The sequence below is a fragment of the Haliaeetus albicilla genome, chromosome 16 (genome assembly GCF_947461875.1).
Source record: "Haliaeetus albicilla chromosome 16, bHalAlb1.1, whole genome shotgun sequence".
NCBI classification, from domain to species: Eukaryota; Metazoa; Chordata; class Aves; order Accipitriformes; family Accipitridae; genus Haliaeetus; species Haliaeetus albicilla.
Genome location: NC_091498.1, coordinates 23635038 through 23648358, shown reverse-complemented (window position 1 = coordinate 23648358; position 13321 = coordinate 23635038). Strand labels below are relative to the sequence as shown.

General features: G+C 37.1%; 1 long non-coding RNA gene across 1 annotated transcript; it reads left to right on the top strand.

The window, feature by feature from the left end:
* The first annotated feature begins 2953 nt into the window (after window positions 1-2953).
* Window positions 2954-12629, top strand: LOC138689465 (uncharacterized). The gene is made up of 3 exons (XR_011328293.1): window positions 2954-3243; window positions 5456-5561; window positions 12271-12629. It is a non-coding gene; the product is annotated as an uncharacterized lncRNA (long non-coding RNA).
* Window positions 12630-13321: the final 692 nt, after the last annotated feature.

Sequence of the window (13321 nt, the reverse complement as noted above, 5' to 3'; positions counted from 1 at the left end):
AGAACACCTTTTTAATCCAGTGCAGTTATCAACTCAAGTCTGACTGTAAGAAGTATGAAATGATTGATGCTGCAAGAAAATATGAGGACTTTCCTTCCAGAAGATGTGTTGTTACACATGTTGGTATGTGTTCTGACACCGAGTGATGAATTGAAAGCAGTTGGGCATAAAGAAGCAAGGCAGAGTAAAGAGGAAACCTTTGCATTTGAATAATGTGGTACTGTAACAGCAAACACTAAGGAGGCCTGACTTTCTGACTGAAAAAAAAAAGTAATGAAAAGACTAAGCACAAGTTTAAATATTATCAAACTTTCTATTAAAACCATGGATTGCTTTGTTTCCTTTAGCTCTCAAGTTTTAAGGGATCTTTCTTAGGTTTGGATCCAAGGTGACGGCTAAAAATGAATAGCAAATAGAAAGCATGTTTTAAATCTTATGTTCTGTGGCACACTGTATCTTCCTCACTGTGTCTCTAATATCAAACTCTGCGTCTGTGAAATCTGGCACCATTTGGAAACCAACTTCTACTGGAGCTAAAGACAAATTTCTTCCTTAATGGAAATGAAACTTGATCTTTTCATAGAGTATTTCATTTTCACATTAAACTTGTAGCTTTTCCTGTTCATTCTTCATTAGCTATCAATTTCAGCCTGTGCTCAGAAATTGCATGAGCTAAAGGAACCATATGTTTGAGGTCATATTTTAGGAAAACTTTTATGATTTGTCAAAATTCCTTTGAACTAGGTTTCTAGCATTTTCCTCTGTAAATATTTGAAATGAGGTATTTGTGAGCCAAAGAACTGAAGGATTTCAGTATACTGTGGAATATGTGAAATGTCTTTTAAATAATTTATGATAAAGCAACATAATTAGAGGTTTATTAAGCTTTAATTTGATGCTTTAAAATTAAATAACAGGAATGGTGCAGCAGAATGCTTTTAATTCCACCTGTAGCGAAGGGCATATCAGCTAGCCTATGTACCCTTACCTTACAAATGGATCAGCTCAAGTACTGACAGCACTTTAGTTCTATAAGCTTGTAGGTCTGCTTAGCTTGGTATGATGGTAGGGTTTTTTCCAGTTCTCTGTAATTTCAGCTAGCTTGAAAATCTCTGTAGGGCATTACTTTGTGGAGTACACAAATAAAAAGAGGATTTTGGGGGGGAGAGTATCCATTCCTGTAAGAAGGAAAGCTTCGGCAGTAAGCTGGAACTATTTGAAGCATTTATGGGGGGATGTGTGCTTTAAATAAGAAAGAGGTACACAGAATTTTTTTATTTAGTCTATTATCCTGAACAGGTATCTTCACCCCTCTAAGAAATGCTGCTTTTCCAAGAAGCAAAAAAATCTACCCAACATGTACGGTTTGGTGTACAGAATTGACGTGGTCAGGAAAAATGGGATGCAAATTACAGATGCAGTCAGACCTGTAAGAACTCCCTGTGTATATCTCGGATGTAGTGTGGGAATTATCCCTATCACCTAAGAGGTTTCCCACAGAAAGAGAACAATATTTTAAATTGCAGTGTGCTTCATAACCAGGACGGTGATTTAAATATAAAGATATATATTACAAAAACGTATATGTATTGTCAGAAATGTCTCCACCAGTTGAGATGTCTTAGGTTATGAGAGCAATCCACGCAGCAGGTCTTCAGCTTCATGAAAGAGCCACAAACTTTCATTAGAAAGTACTTAAGGCGTTGCCTGTTGCCTTGCCCTCCTCCATGTTTTGTCAAATGCTTGTTTCTTTTATTTACAGCTGGGTAGACCATGTTCTTCCTCAAAAATATATGCTGTTCCCAGAGGCAACTAGGAAAGTTGGGAAATCAATAGTTAGCAAAATATTTTGAGAGAGAGCTTGAAAGCTGCTGAAAGGATTTAGAAGCATAATTCATTTGCATGGGACTTATTCATAACTAATTTTGAGGATATGTTTTTGAGGACAGTAATCTCCTGCAGTCATATAGTTACAATCAATTAGACAAAATAAAAAATGTTATTCCAACTGCATGCAAAACCAGCTTTACCGAGTAAGAACTGACTTTTTTTCCCAGAAGAAAAAAATGTTATAATAGTCGTCTCAATTTTTTAATTGGATGGTTGGCATACTTTCAAAGGCCAGATTTGCCATCATCATTTGTCTGGCTTGCCTACACTTAAGATTATCCATAGTGTGGCCTGTTTCTTCATGTGTTTCTGTACAGGCTTCAAGATCTCTCTGGTCCAGTGATTCTTTTATGGGTTGTTTTGCTTAGACAGCTGTAGGCTGAATTCAGGTTATAAGGGAGGACACAAAAGTGTGCAAATGTATGTTTTTGAAATATCTAGGAATAAACTCATTGTCTAGCAAAGCAAATAAGCATGTTTTTCACACTTACTGTTTCAGGAAAGGATATGGTTATAGAGATATAAATTACAAATTTATTTCCTGTAACAGAACAGGAAACAGAAAAGGCTCATAAAAACGTAGCCAGCAGTAAAAGATACCTGATTTCAAAAACAATCTACAACCATTCCTACCAGTTGGCTTTGTGAAGGTTGAGAACAAATGGTTCAAATGCAGGTAGCTCAGGCAGTTGGAACAATCCTCTGGATTTTTAAGTGCATATATAATCTTCACTAAATTCCCAAAGCCTTTGAGATTTTCCCATTAGTGGAAAAAAGCCACTGTTCCAAATTACAGCTTCTAAGAAAATGGTATGCTGCCAGGACTTCACACAGGAAAATAACTAGTCCTGGAACTGAAACAGATCTTTTTTTAAACAAGCCTAAAAATCTGAACAAACTGTGCTCATTCACTTTGTGGAGATCCACCCTTGTGACCTAAGCAGACTCTGCTAGCCATATGCTGATAGATATTATGCAAGTGCTGTATGTGCTCTCATTTGATGCCTGGAATGCCTTCAGCTGTGTTTAAGATTTATCTGAAGCTCAAAATAGAGAGCAAATTTGTCTTCTGCTGGCAGAAGTGCTGCACTTGCTTTTGAAACAACATTAATCCTGAGCAGAGACTACCCAACTGAGAACATTTATGAAACTGTATTTCAAAGACATGAATTTAGTTGTGTGAGAGGTTGAAGACTGAGACCTACTGAATCTTTGGTATGCAAAACCTTGAGATGAGAGCAGGTGGAATGACATGCAAGAGTTTGAATGTTAAAAGAGAAAGACCTAAACCTTGATAGAGTCAAGAAATCTAGACAGAATTGAAAGAAGATTAGCTGTCAAACTGAAAATGAAGTAAGTATGGTTGTTTCATTTACTGTGTATGCTTTCCACATATTAAGCAGTCAGGATTCTGCATTTCAAAGTTAGAATATGAATTGTGTTGAACTACTGTCCTACAGCTTTTCTAAACACCATAGATGCTATACACAATAAGCAGAAGGGACAAGAGGTGCTCAGTCCGAGAGGGTGTAAGACATACCTCATGCTCAGTCTTGCAAGTGGGATCCTCACAAAAGGTCAGATGAGGTGCTTTTGGGAGGCAAAACTTAACTTGAGCTCTGAGCTGTATAATGAATTTATAAATGGTATCCAGATTAAGCAGCTTAAAATTAGCTGCACATCTCATTATACTTCTGTAACTCATCTTGTATGCAGTATAGATATATTTGTAGTAGCTGTCTGAGGGCATTCATTAAAAAATGCAGATTTTTTTTCAGTATGCAAAGTATTCTTTTTGTTTACAGTTCTCCAGCTCTTGTATTTGCAGCTCTCAAAGTTAGCTTTATACCTTTAGGCCATGAGACATTTTTTCACCACCTTGATTACAGAATCAGTCATTTTAAATTATCATTTGACTGGAAAGACAAGAATAAAAACACAAATTAAGCTTTTCTTAACAGACGATTCAAGGATGAAACACACTTCAACACAACATCTAAGACAAAATCAAATTGGATTTGAAGAACATTGGCACTTTTTTTCCAAAAGTTTTGGGGGCACAGGGTACAATTGAAATTTGAAAAGAGGCCTAATATTCAGAGACAGGGAGATGTTCAGAACATTATGAGAATAACCTCCCTGTCTACAATGTGAAAGTTAGCAATATTGAAATTTCTTAGTCTAACTCAGTAGAATCAAATTTTACACAGACTTTTCCTGATTTTCCCCAAAACACTTTATATTATTTGTCTGTTTAGACAAATTCACGTTTGTCTGTTTAGACAAAATCACCTATCTTCCTAGGTGACGCTCCCTTCTAATCTTGCCGACAATGAAAATTATGCATCCATCAGCTATGGTATGATTTTGGAGTCCTATAACTGTGTACTGTTGTTCTTCATACACACACTGTTAAGAAAGTCAGTTATGGTTTAGCTTTTGTTATCTAGCAGATGAAAAGTCTCAGCTAAACTGGAGAAAACTACTTTTGTTGCAGGAAGTTATACTAATGTAAGTGATAGAGCTTCTCATTTAGAAACAAGCTTGTATAGAAAAGGCTTGATGATTTGATGAAGTTTGCAAAGCATATAAACTACTAAAAATCAACAAATTATTAACAACATTCTGCACTTCGTGTGCAAACTGAAAGACATTCCCTTTAAAACTGTTGCGGCAGCTTCAAATTTCACTGGAGTAGTTATAGAAAAATCCAGATAGTAATTTCTCTTAATACTATCTGCCTATGCATGAAAACTATCTCCTATAATTTAAATATATTTGAATTTGAGAATATTGGTACTTATTGTAAATGCAGCTTTCAGTTCTGCTTTTGTACTTTGAAAAAGTTTTTGGTTATTTTCAGTTAGTCTGCTTTGAAATTACAGTTGACAAGAAAGATGGAGCAAAGCTCAACTAAGGAAGTGAAGGTCATTTTGTGTCTTTGTATACTTGGGGTATGTCAAAGAAAGTGGAGCAGATACAGCTTACTTGGAAGCAAAAAAAATAAGTTTATTAGGAAAGTTTGTTCCCTCCAACTCTGATTGTGTAACCCTGATGAGATTCAGCACACAGCTGGCCTTGACATACACATCATAGAACCTTCCACAGTCCAATGTTGATTAAAAAGTGAGATGTTTTGTGATTTTATTTTATTTTTTTTTTAAATAAATTGCAGTAGGCAGCTAATGGCAGCTATGAACTCCCCACATAGTCACGAGATAGCTCTCCACAGTGAAACAGCGTATATCTGAAATACATTGCTCTTCATACTTTCCATTGGCATATGGACTCCTACATGTTTGTTTAAAAATAGGATATATTAGAATAGCTTCACAGAAATTGAGACTAGCACTATTAGTCAGTAACCTCAGAAAAGGGAGGGTAAAATTATGCAAAGCTGACACTTTCTTACAGTGTACTGTAAACATTGGAAATAGTCATCTGCGCTGAAGTCCTACAGTGTTAGAGAAAAACAATTTGAAAGATATCAGAATAAAGTAATGAGTTGTAAAAAAACCTAATCTGAAATGAAAAAGAACCCTGTTCTGATCTCTGTTTACCACAGTGATGTTGCAGAACAGCACCAATGAATCATGAATTGTAACCTGCCAGTGTTATCACTATCACTGAAGTCGTCAGACTTGCTAGGAACTGGAAAGCTCCAAAGTCAGGTAGGAGATAACAAATAAACATGTCGTCTCCACTGCTGCTCGAATTATGGGCAAAAAGGAAAATTTGCAAACAAAACATTGATTAATACTGAACACTAGTCTTACTTTTCTAGTGTCTGATGATTAAACTGGAGATGACACCGTAAGCACTTACTGAGGAAAAAATACTGCTTATTCAGTTTTTCTTTTCCAGGTAAAATATTATATCTGACAATGCAGTCAGTAAGGGGAATCAGTCAAAATAGATGCAAAATATGAAGTCTCTCTATTAATTGTTTTTGTCTCTCTGTTTAGTAGTTATACATTTTGGTTTCAAACCTAAAGTTTTAAAAATGTTGACTGTTGAGAAAATTTCCCACCATGAGAATGGGTTAGTTACTGGGGAAAATAAATAAATGAAGATAGCTTAAGAAATGCTATCAACTGAACACAATTTCCAACTTTCACAATTTTGGTTTAACTTGGTATAGCTTGGCAGAGCTATGTCTCAGTTTTACTAATTTTGTCGTGATAATATCTGTTCTCCATCAAATAACTGCATTTTCTTCCTTATTATCTCTTTGCAATTCAGCATTTGAGTTAGTTTTCTCTTCTGTCCTTGTTCAAGCTACCAGGAAGTCCTTCACAAAACTAAATTAGGCAATTGATAAAGTCACGTATCAGATTATGTTACTCATTAAATTGCACGGCGTACAGATTTCCTTTTGACGATGAACTCAAAGTGATCATGAGTAGCTGCTTTTCTTATGTTAATGGAATATCTAACTTCATTTTACAGTGGTGGAAAGGATCCATGGCTCTGCTGTGGGGGTGGAAATCTTTTGCCAGATACAACTTTTCTATTCTTACTAAGGAGACAGCAATTGCTTTTTAACAGTGCAAATGAAGAGCATCAGCGTAATGACAGTTCTCTCAATATTTGACAAATTACATGTTTGATTTTTACAATTATAATGAAAGTATTAGTAGAACTTACTAACATTAAGCAACAGTTCTTTCTATATTTCCATCCAAAAAAACCACTTATGTGTTTTATAGATTTTTCTCCTGGATAAGATAATAATTTAAAAGAAACATTTAAAATTGTATGCATAAAATTCTTTTTTGCCTCTTTCATTGTGTGAGTTCTGTGAAAGATGGCTAAATAATCTTGGCAGTTGTTTTTGAAACTTGAATTTTGTGAATGACTGTGGCTCAGTATCAGTCATCATATATACAAAGGTTCAGTTTTAGAAAAGACTTCATTGTAAGGTGTTTTTCCTTTAAAGTAACACTGGAGGCATATAATGTGTTTTAAATTGTTTGCTATATGTTCACAAGATCTCTGGACTGAGGACTGATGACCAGTACACTTCGGTGTATCATATTTCACATACCTAAGGGACAAATCCTTTCCAATAGCTAAGGTCTCCTCTGTGTAATTAAAAAATGAATAATTGAAGAATATTAAAGAACAAAACTCCAAAACCACACTCTGAAGCCAAAGCTGACTATGTATTTAAGGAAATAGTGGTGCATCAGCCACTGATACAATTGTACCAGTATATTTATTTAAAAATAAAACTGTGCTAGTCCTTTTCTTGGGGATTAATTGTGGTTTTGGATTTCTTACGTTAGCTGCTTATATTTGCACAGTAGTATTTGCAGCAGCATAAAACATTTTCATATAATAAACCCTTTTCTCCTTTAAGGGACTGCAATGTTTCTCTTAGCCATTTTATTTTGGGAGGGTTCAAGCATAAGTAAATGTTTGTCTTTTCTGATGGTTAATGCTAGTTATTATTCTGGCTCTTCTTATTTTGAGATTTTGTGGTGGGTTGACCCTGGCTGGATGCCAGGTGCCCACCAAAGCTGCTCTATCACTCCCCGCCTCAGCTGGACAGGGGAGAGAAAATATAACAAAAGGCTCGTGGGTTGAGATAAGGACAGGGAGAGATCATTTACCAGCTACTGTCATGGGCAAAACAGACTTGACATGGGGAAAATTAGTTTAATTTATTACCAATCAAATCAGAGTAGGGTAATAAGAAATAAAACCAAATCTTAAAACACCTTCCCCTCACCCCTGCCTTCTTCCTGGGCACAGCTTTACTCCCAGATTCTCTACCTACTACCCCTCTAGCTGCGCAGGGGGATGGGGCATGGGGGTTGGGGTCGGTTCATCCCACTTTACCTCTGCTGCTCCTTCCTCCTCAGGGGCAGGACTCTTCACACTCCTCCCCTGCTCCAGCGTGGGGTCCCTCCCATGGGCGACAGTCCTCCACGAACTTCTCCAATGTGGGTCCTTCCCACGGGCTGCAGTTCTTCACGAACTGCTCCAGTGTGGGTCCCCCACGGGCTGCAGTCCTTCAGGCACAGCCTGCTCCAGCGTGGGCTCCTCTCTCCACGGCGCCACAGGTCCTGCCAGGAGCCTGCTCCAGCACGGGCTTCCCACGGGGTCACAGCCTCCTTCGGGCATCCCCCTGCTCCAGCGTGGGGTCCTCCCCGGGCTGCAGGTGGAGATCTGCTCCCCCGTGGACCTCCCTGGGCTGCAGGGGAACAGCCTGCCTCACCGTGGTCTTCCCCACGGGCTGCAGGGGAATCTCTGCTCCAGCACCTGGAGCACCTCCTGCCCTCCGTCTGCACTGGCCTGGGGGTCTGCAGGGCTGTTTCTCTTACATGTTCTCACTCTCTCTCCGGCTGCAGTTTCTCTTGCGCAGGGTTTCCCCCCCCCTTCTTAAATCTGTTCTCCCAGAGGCACTGCCACCGTTGCTGATGGGCTCGGCCTTGGCCAGCGGCAGGTCCGTCTTGGAGCCGGCTGGCGTTGGCTCTGTCAGACATGGGGGAAGCTTCCAGCAGCTTCTCACAGAAGCCACCCCTGTAGCTCCCCTGCTACCAAACCCTTGTCACGCAAACTCAATACAGATTTCCAGAATAGAATTCCCAACTTTTAGGAGCTCTTGCTCAAAAGGCTTTCAGTCCTTGCTACAAAAAAAATAAAAAGATTTCTAAGAGGTCACAAGTTCTGGGTTAGATTCACTTTTTTGGTGCTTGGCTGTTCTTTGGAATAAATGCTCAAAGTCTTTCTTAAGTTTTTCAGTTCTCTGCCCTTAGTGAAACCTCATGATGAAATTGAGGGTTTGTCACATTTTTAACCCAATAACAAGGGCCCCTTTCCCCTGTACTGTTAAATTGTATTGGCTCCAGTGAGTTCACCTCATTATAGTATTTGCATATTCTCTAGTAAGGATAATTTTCCTCTGCACGTCCTTTCTCTTCCTTATTTATCATCTGCAGTCTGTGACTTTTTGAATCACTAATCAGAGTTAACACGGGTTTGGTAATGTGTAGACTTTTACACCCCTGTTAAAGCTGCAACAGCATTCAGTTGCTGCAGTCAGTGTGTTATCTGAGCGAGTGGTGCCAATTTCTCTTTTGTTTGTACTTGCAAACAATTGGAAATCAATTGCATTCTGGAACCTTTTGGTGGATAACAGTGGTTGTCTTGTCTGTAATGGTTGCTCCACATGCTTCTTTTGTTTGATTCTGCCTTGGAACTATATGGGCCGTTCTGTTTCAGACATTTGGTGGGGTTTTTGAGGCATTTTAGATCCTATCTTCCAGTGTCTGAGGAGCCTTTTTAAGAAGTGTAATATTACTTTTACTCATTACATTTTTTTCATCATACTTAACAGAGTACCCCCAAAAGCTAACCTAAAACATCTTTTCTTCTGCTCTTTGATAGAAAACTCATTTGCACTAAGACTGTAAAACTGACTGTTTAATCTGAGATTAGTCACAAAATTCTCTTGAATTTCAACTTTGTTTTATGTTGTATTGGAAAACATCTTTCTCATGTCTTGTGTTTTTATCAAGGCCAGAGGTTCTCAGATTTCTTTGGTGCAATATTAGTTAATTCATGCAGTGGAAAATAGCTAAGAAAATGCTTCAGCATAACAGCCGCTTCTGAAACAGCTGTTGTCAGAAACCAGGTACCAATAAAAAGGCAACCTCTGTCTGCAGCTATACAGAGAAGCCATCCTGAAATCTGCTGCAGTTTTTTTCCATATACATGCTACGTTTTATCTCTGCTGGCACCTGTGACTTGTGCGTTCTTCACCTCAGCATTTTCTTACTCTTTTTTTAATAAAAAAATAAACTAATGGCATGATAGAGACATACTCTATTTAAAGTGCTTACACAAATTTGACTTTGTTCTGTCTCTGATTCCATCAGGCTGTTCATAACAGAAGTTTTCACAGCTTTATTCATTCTGCATGAAAATCAGTTAAAGACAAAAGGGATAAAAAGGGGTGTAGGCATGTGTGTATGTGAGTGAATGTAAGTTTGTGGTGGAGGGTGGGGAGGAAAGAGAGTTATAAATGAAAAAGATGTTTGTAGTTTCAATGTTTGTTTCAGATAAGTAGGGTTAACAAACCTTCATATGATCTAGCTTTCCTAAATAGGTTTTCATACTATTGAAATGTCCTGGATGTTGATGGATTGATCAGAATGTGCTGTTTCACAAAGTGCACTGTAAAGGGTCCATAGTGTGTGTTAAACTGCAAAATCTGACAAATTGTTTCTAGTATGTCTGCTGCTAAGACACAAGACTTTTGCTGCTTGCTTTAAATGGAAAAACAAACAAGTGGACAGGTTCTCTATTGTACACAGTTGGCATTTAGGGAAGGATGTAGCTTTAGAATTGTACTGATGGCTATGATTGCGTCCTAGAGAGGAAGATGGAGTGTGTTTAGCTCGCTGTTTAACAGGAACATGAAACCTTGTCTGGGTGAAAAATGTTGATGGTTTTATCGATAGGGCTCAGTAAACTGTAAAGTATATGCTGCCATCCATTATATATGCTATACATTCATGCGTTACCTTAATTAGTTTAAAGCTGTAGTACACTCACTTGTATTTCATTTCCCAAGCTTGTTTCAGCTAGTTTTAGTTTTTCAATTACTTCCCTCAGATATTTGCAGAAGTTGAGAGAATTTTAAAATTATTCATTATTTTCATTTTGGTGAGTAGGTGAAATATTAATTTTAGTATTAAAAAACAGAACCAAAATTGCTAAAGGAATATTATACGAAGATACTCTTTCAAAGCAATTTATCTTAGGTACGGAGTTTGTGTTGAGAGAACATGGTCAATGAAACAAAAAGATGCCAGCAAAATCCTAGGCAGTGAATTCAATTGCATTGTAATTGTTGTCTTTGCAATATGACACTGTAGAGATCAAAAGTATCAATGGTTCAAGAAGGGATTAAGTAAATTAATCAGGGATGGGATTCCTAAACTGTGTCCTGAGCTCTGGGAAATAGATTTTGTTTCCATTTCTGTCTGTGAGTGGTTCTGCAGCCAGAGGAACTACACACAACCTCTCGGACGTTGCTGAAAAATGTGGTAAAATTGGTTTGGACCTGCAAAAATTTAGATAACTGAAGCTGTCAGCAACTGCAGACTCATTTTACTGAAATATTTTTGTGTCTGACACACCTGACCTTTATTTGTCAGAATTTTGCCTTGGGTACAAAAGTTTTCCAAGCTCTCGTCAAAAGCTCAATGTGATTTTATTTGACTTTAGAAAAACACAGTACCTTACCTTGCCTAACTTACAGCATCATGGCTTTTGAATTAAAAGGGACTTGTTATTTTGGCAAAAAAGACTTATGATTTTAATTAGAAAGATAATTAAATAGACAACAGTTATAATGAGGAAAAACTAAGCCATCTATCTTAAATTATTATGGATTACTGTAATAATAAAAGGAAAGAGTAGATAAATAGGTAAAATGAAAACTTCAGTCACTGTTTTTTTTAGGTTTTTCATAACTTCAAACAGCTCATATATAGCAATTCAGATTTACGGTAGAAAAAGGCTTATCACAGTTTGTAAAAGAGAGAAATAATAGAATACAATGGGCATGTAAAGATTTTGGTTTAATCAGCATTGTAATTGTTATCATTATTGTAATACTATTTTATTAAACCTCATTTCAGGGTTAGGTTTACCATGCTTCCTCACTGAAGAAAATTCCTTCAGCTGCTGGATTTGGCTGAATAGGTCTAGTGCTCTTTCTAGAATCATTTACCTCAAATTGTCTCTGGAAAGTGCTCTAACCCATTTGGCAGGAGATATCTCTTTCTTATTGCAGCTGTTCAATTTTGTATAAATAATTAAATATTCATTTGAAAAGGTATTGGCACTCAGGTGTTGCTCCTGCCAGCTGAGTGCCTAACCCCAAAGCTATAGACTCATTTTCAATGCTCTCTATTTGTTCCAATGAATATTTCAGTGTTTCATGTAAAATTGAACAGCTTGAAGAGGACTGACTTTGAGAGATCTGTTGCAGCATGGTAAAAACATTCTTCCTGTCATGTAAAAGAGGCGGAATGAAGTTGTTCATGGAGACATTAGATACAAGGTGTATTTGAACAAGAGTCATGTCACATGCCATACAAGAGCCATAATTGCTGTAAACTCAGGTGTACGGGAAAGGACCATTGGTTTCACGCCGGTCTTTACTGTTCTCTTGGCAAAGTCCCCTTATGATTACTTTTATTCAAAATAGCAAAATGAAATGCATATTGTTTTGTTGAAAAAGAAAACATTTTAGTGCTTGTGCAAAAAGGAAGATTTCTTGTTTTATTTAGAGACTGTAATTCTTACATTATGGATTGATGTGCTGTTGCCTTCTAACCTGCTATTGAAAACTGTCCCCAGCCAAGCATCAAGAGCAGCAAGAGATGGGAATTTATCCGTTCATCGCTCCAGTGTATGAATTCAGAACTACAGGGGGGCTATTCAAGTGCCAAATAATATCTTCCATGTGTGAAATTAAAAAGGAAAAATAAGTACAAGAAAATACTGTTGAAAGTTCCAAGTGTAATCACAAAAACATAGAATAAAAGTCAGGTGTTTTTCAGTAACTTTTTATTTCCCCATTGCTAGTGTTCTGCCAAAGCTGTCCATAGTGTTTTGTTCCTGTCCTGTGGTATGATAGAAAAATAGAGGCAAGAGGGTTAACAGTTAAAAAAATAAATCACATTAGCTGAGTATCAAAAAATAACATTTGTGAAAATTGGGTGGGAGGTGTTATTCAAATTCTGAATTTAAAAACCGAATCAAATCTTTATCTCATCTGTAGTTTAGCATTAGCTATTTGTGTGTGTATGCCTAAATATAGGTAGATATGTATACAGATATAAACAACTCCCTGGGTATTTCTTCTTGTTAGTGTCTTGCATTTTGGAAAATCAATACTTTTCAGTTTTCTAAGCCTTTTATCTACTTTTACTTTCAAGTTAGTTAAGTGCATTCTTCTAAGAATAAAGGCAAATTTAAAAAAATTACTATTCATAAGAACCAAAAATGCTAAGATTATGCTTGAAAGGGTATTTTGGATGGGGACATCATTTCAACAAGATCATTTGCTTCATAAGTGTATGTTCCCTTTCTTGGAGTACACTAACACTTTTTTTTCTCCTTGTGAACGATTCTTTAAACAAGAAATGTCAGAAGATAAGTACTCTGTTTTTTTAGTTTAAAATGTCTCCTGATGCCTCTTTTATGGACTTCTGAGGTCAGTGAGACAGAGTCTCTGATACCTCAGAACCTTGCAAAGTGTAAATAAAACAGCATGGCTACTTCCAAAGAGTCTGTTTTAATCTGATACCATTTTTCAAAGATTTAAATTATAAAAGATATAAGGTAATGGAAAATCAGACTCAGTATTTGAAACTATTTACATCTGCGCTTGTTTGCCTTTTCTGAG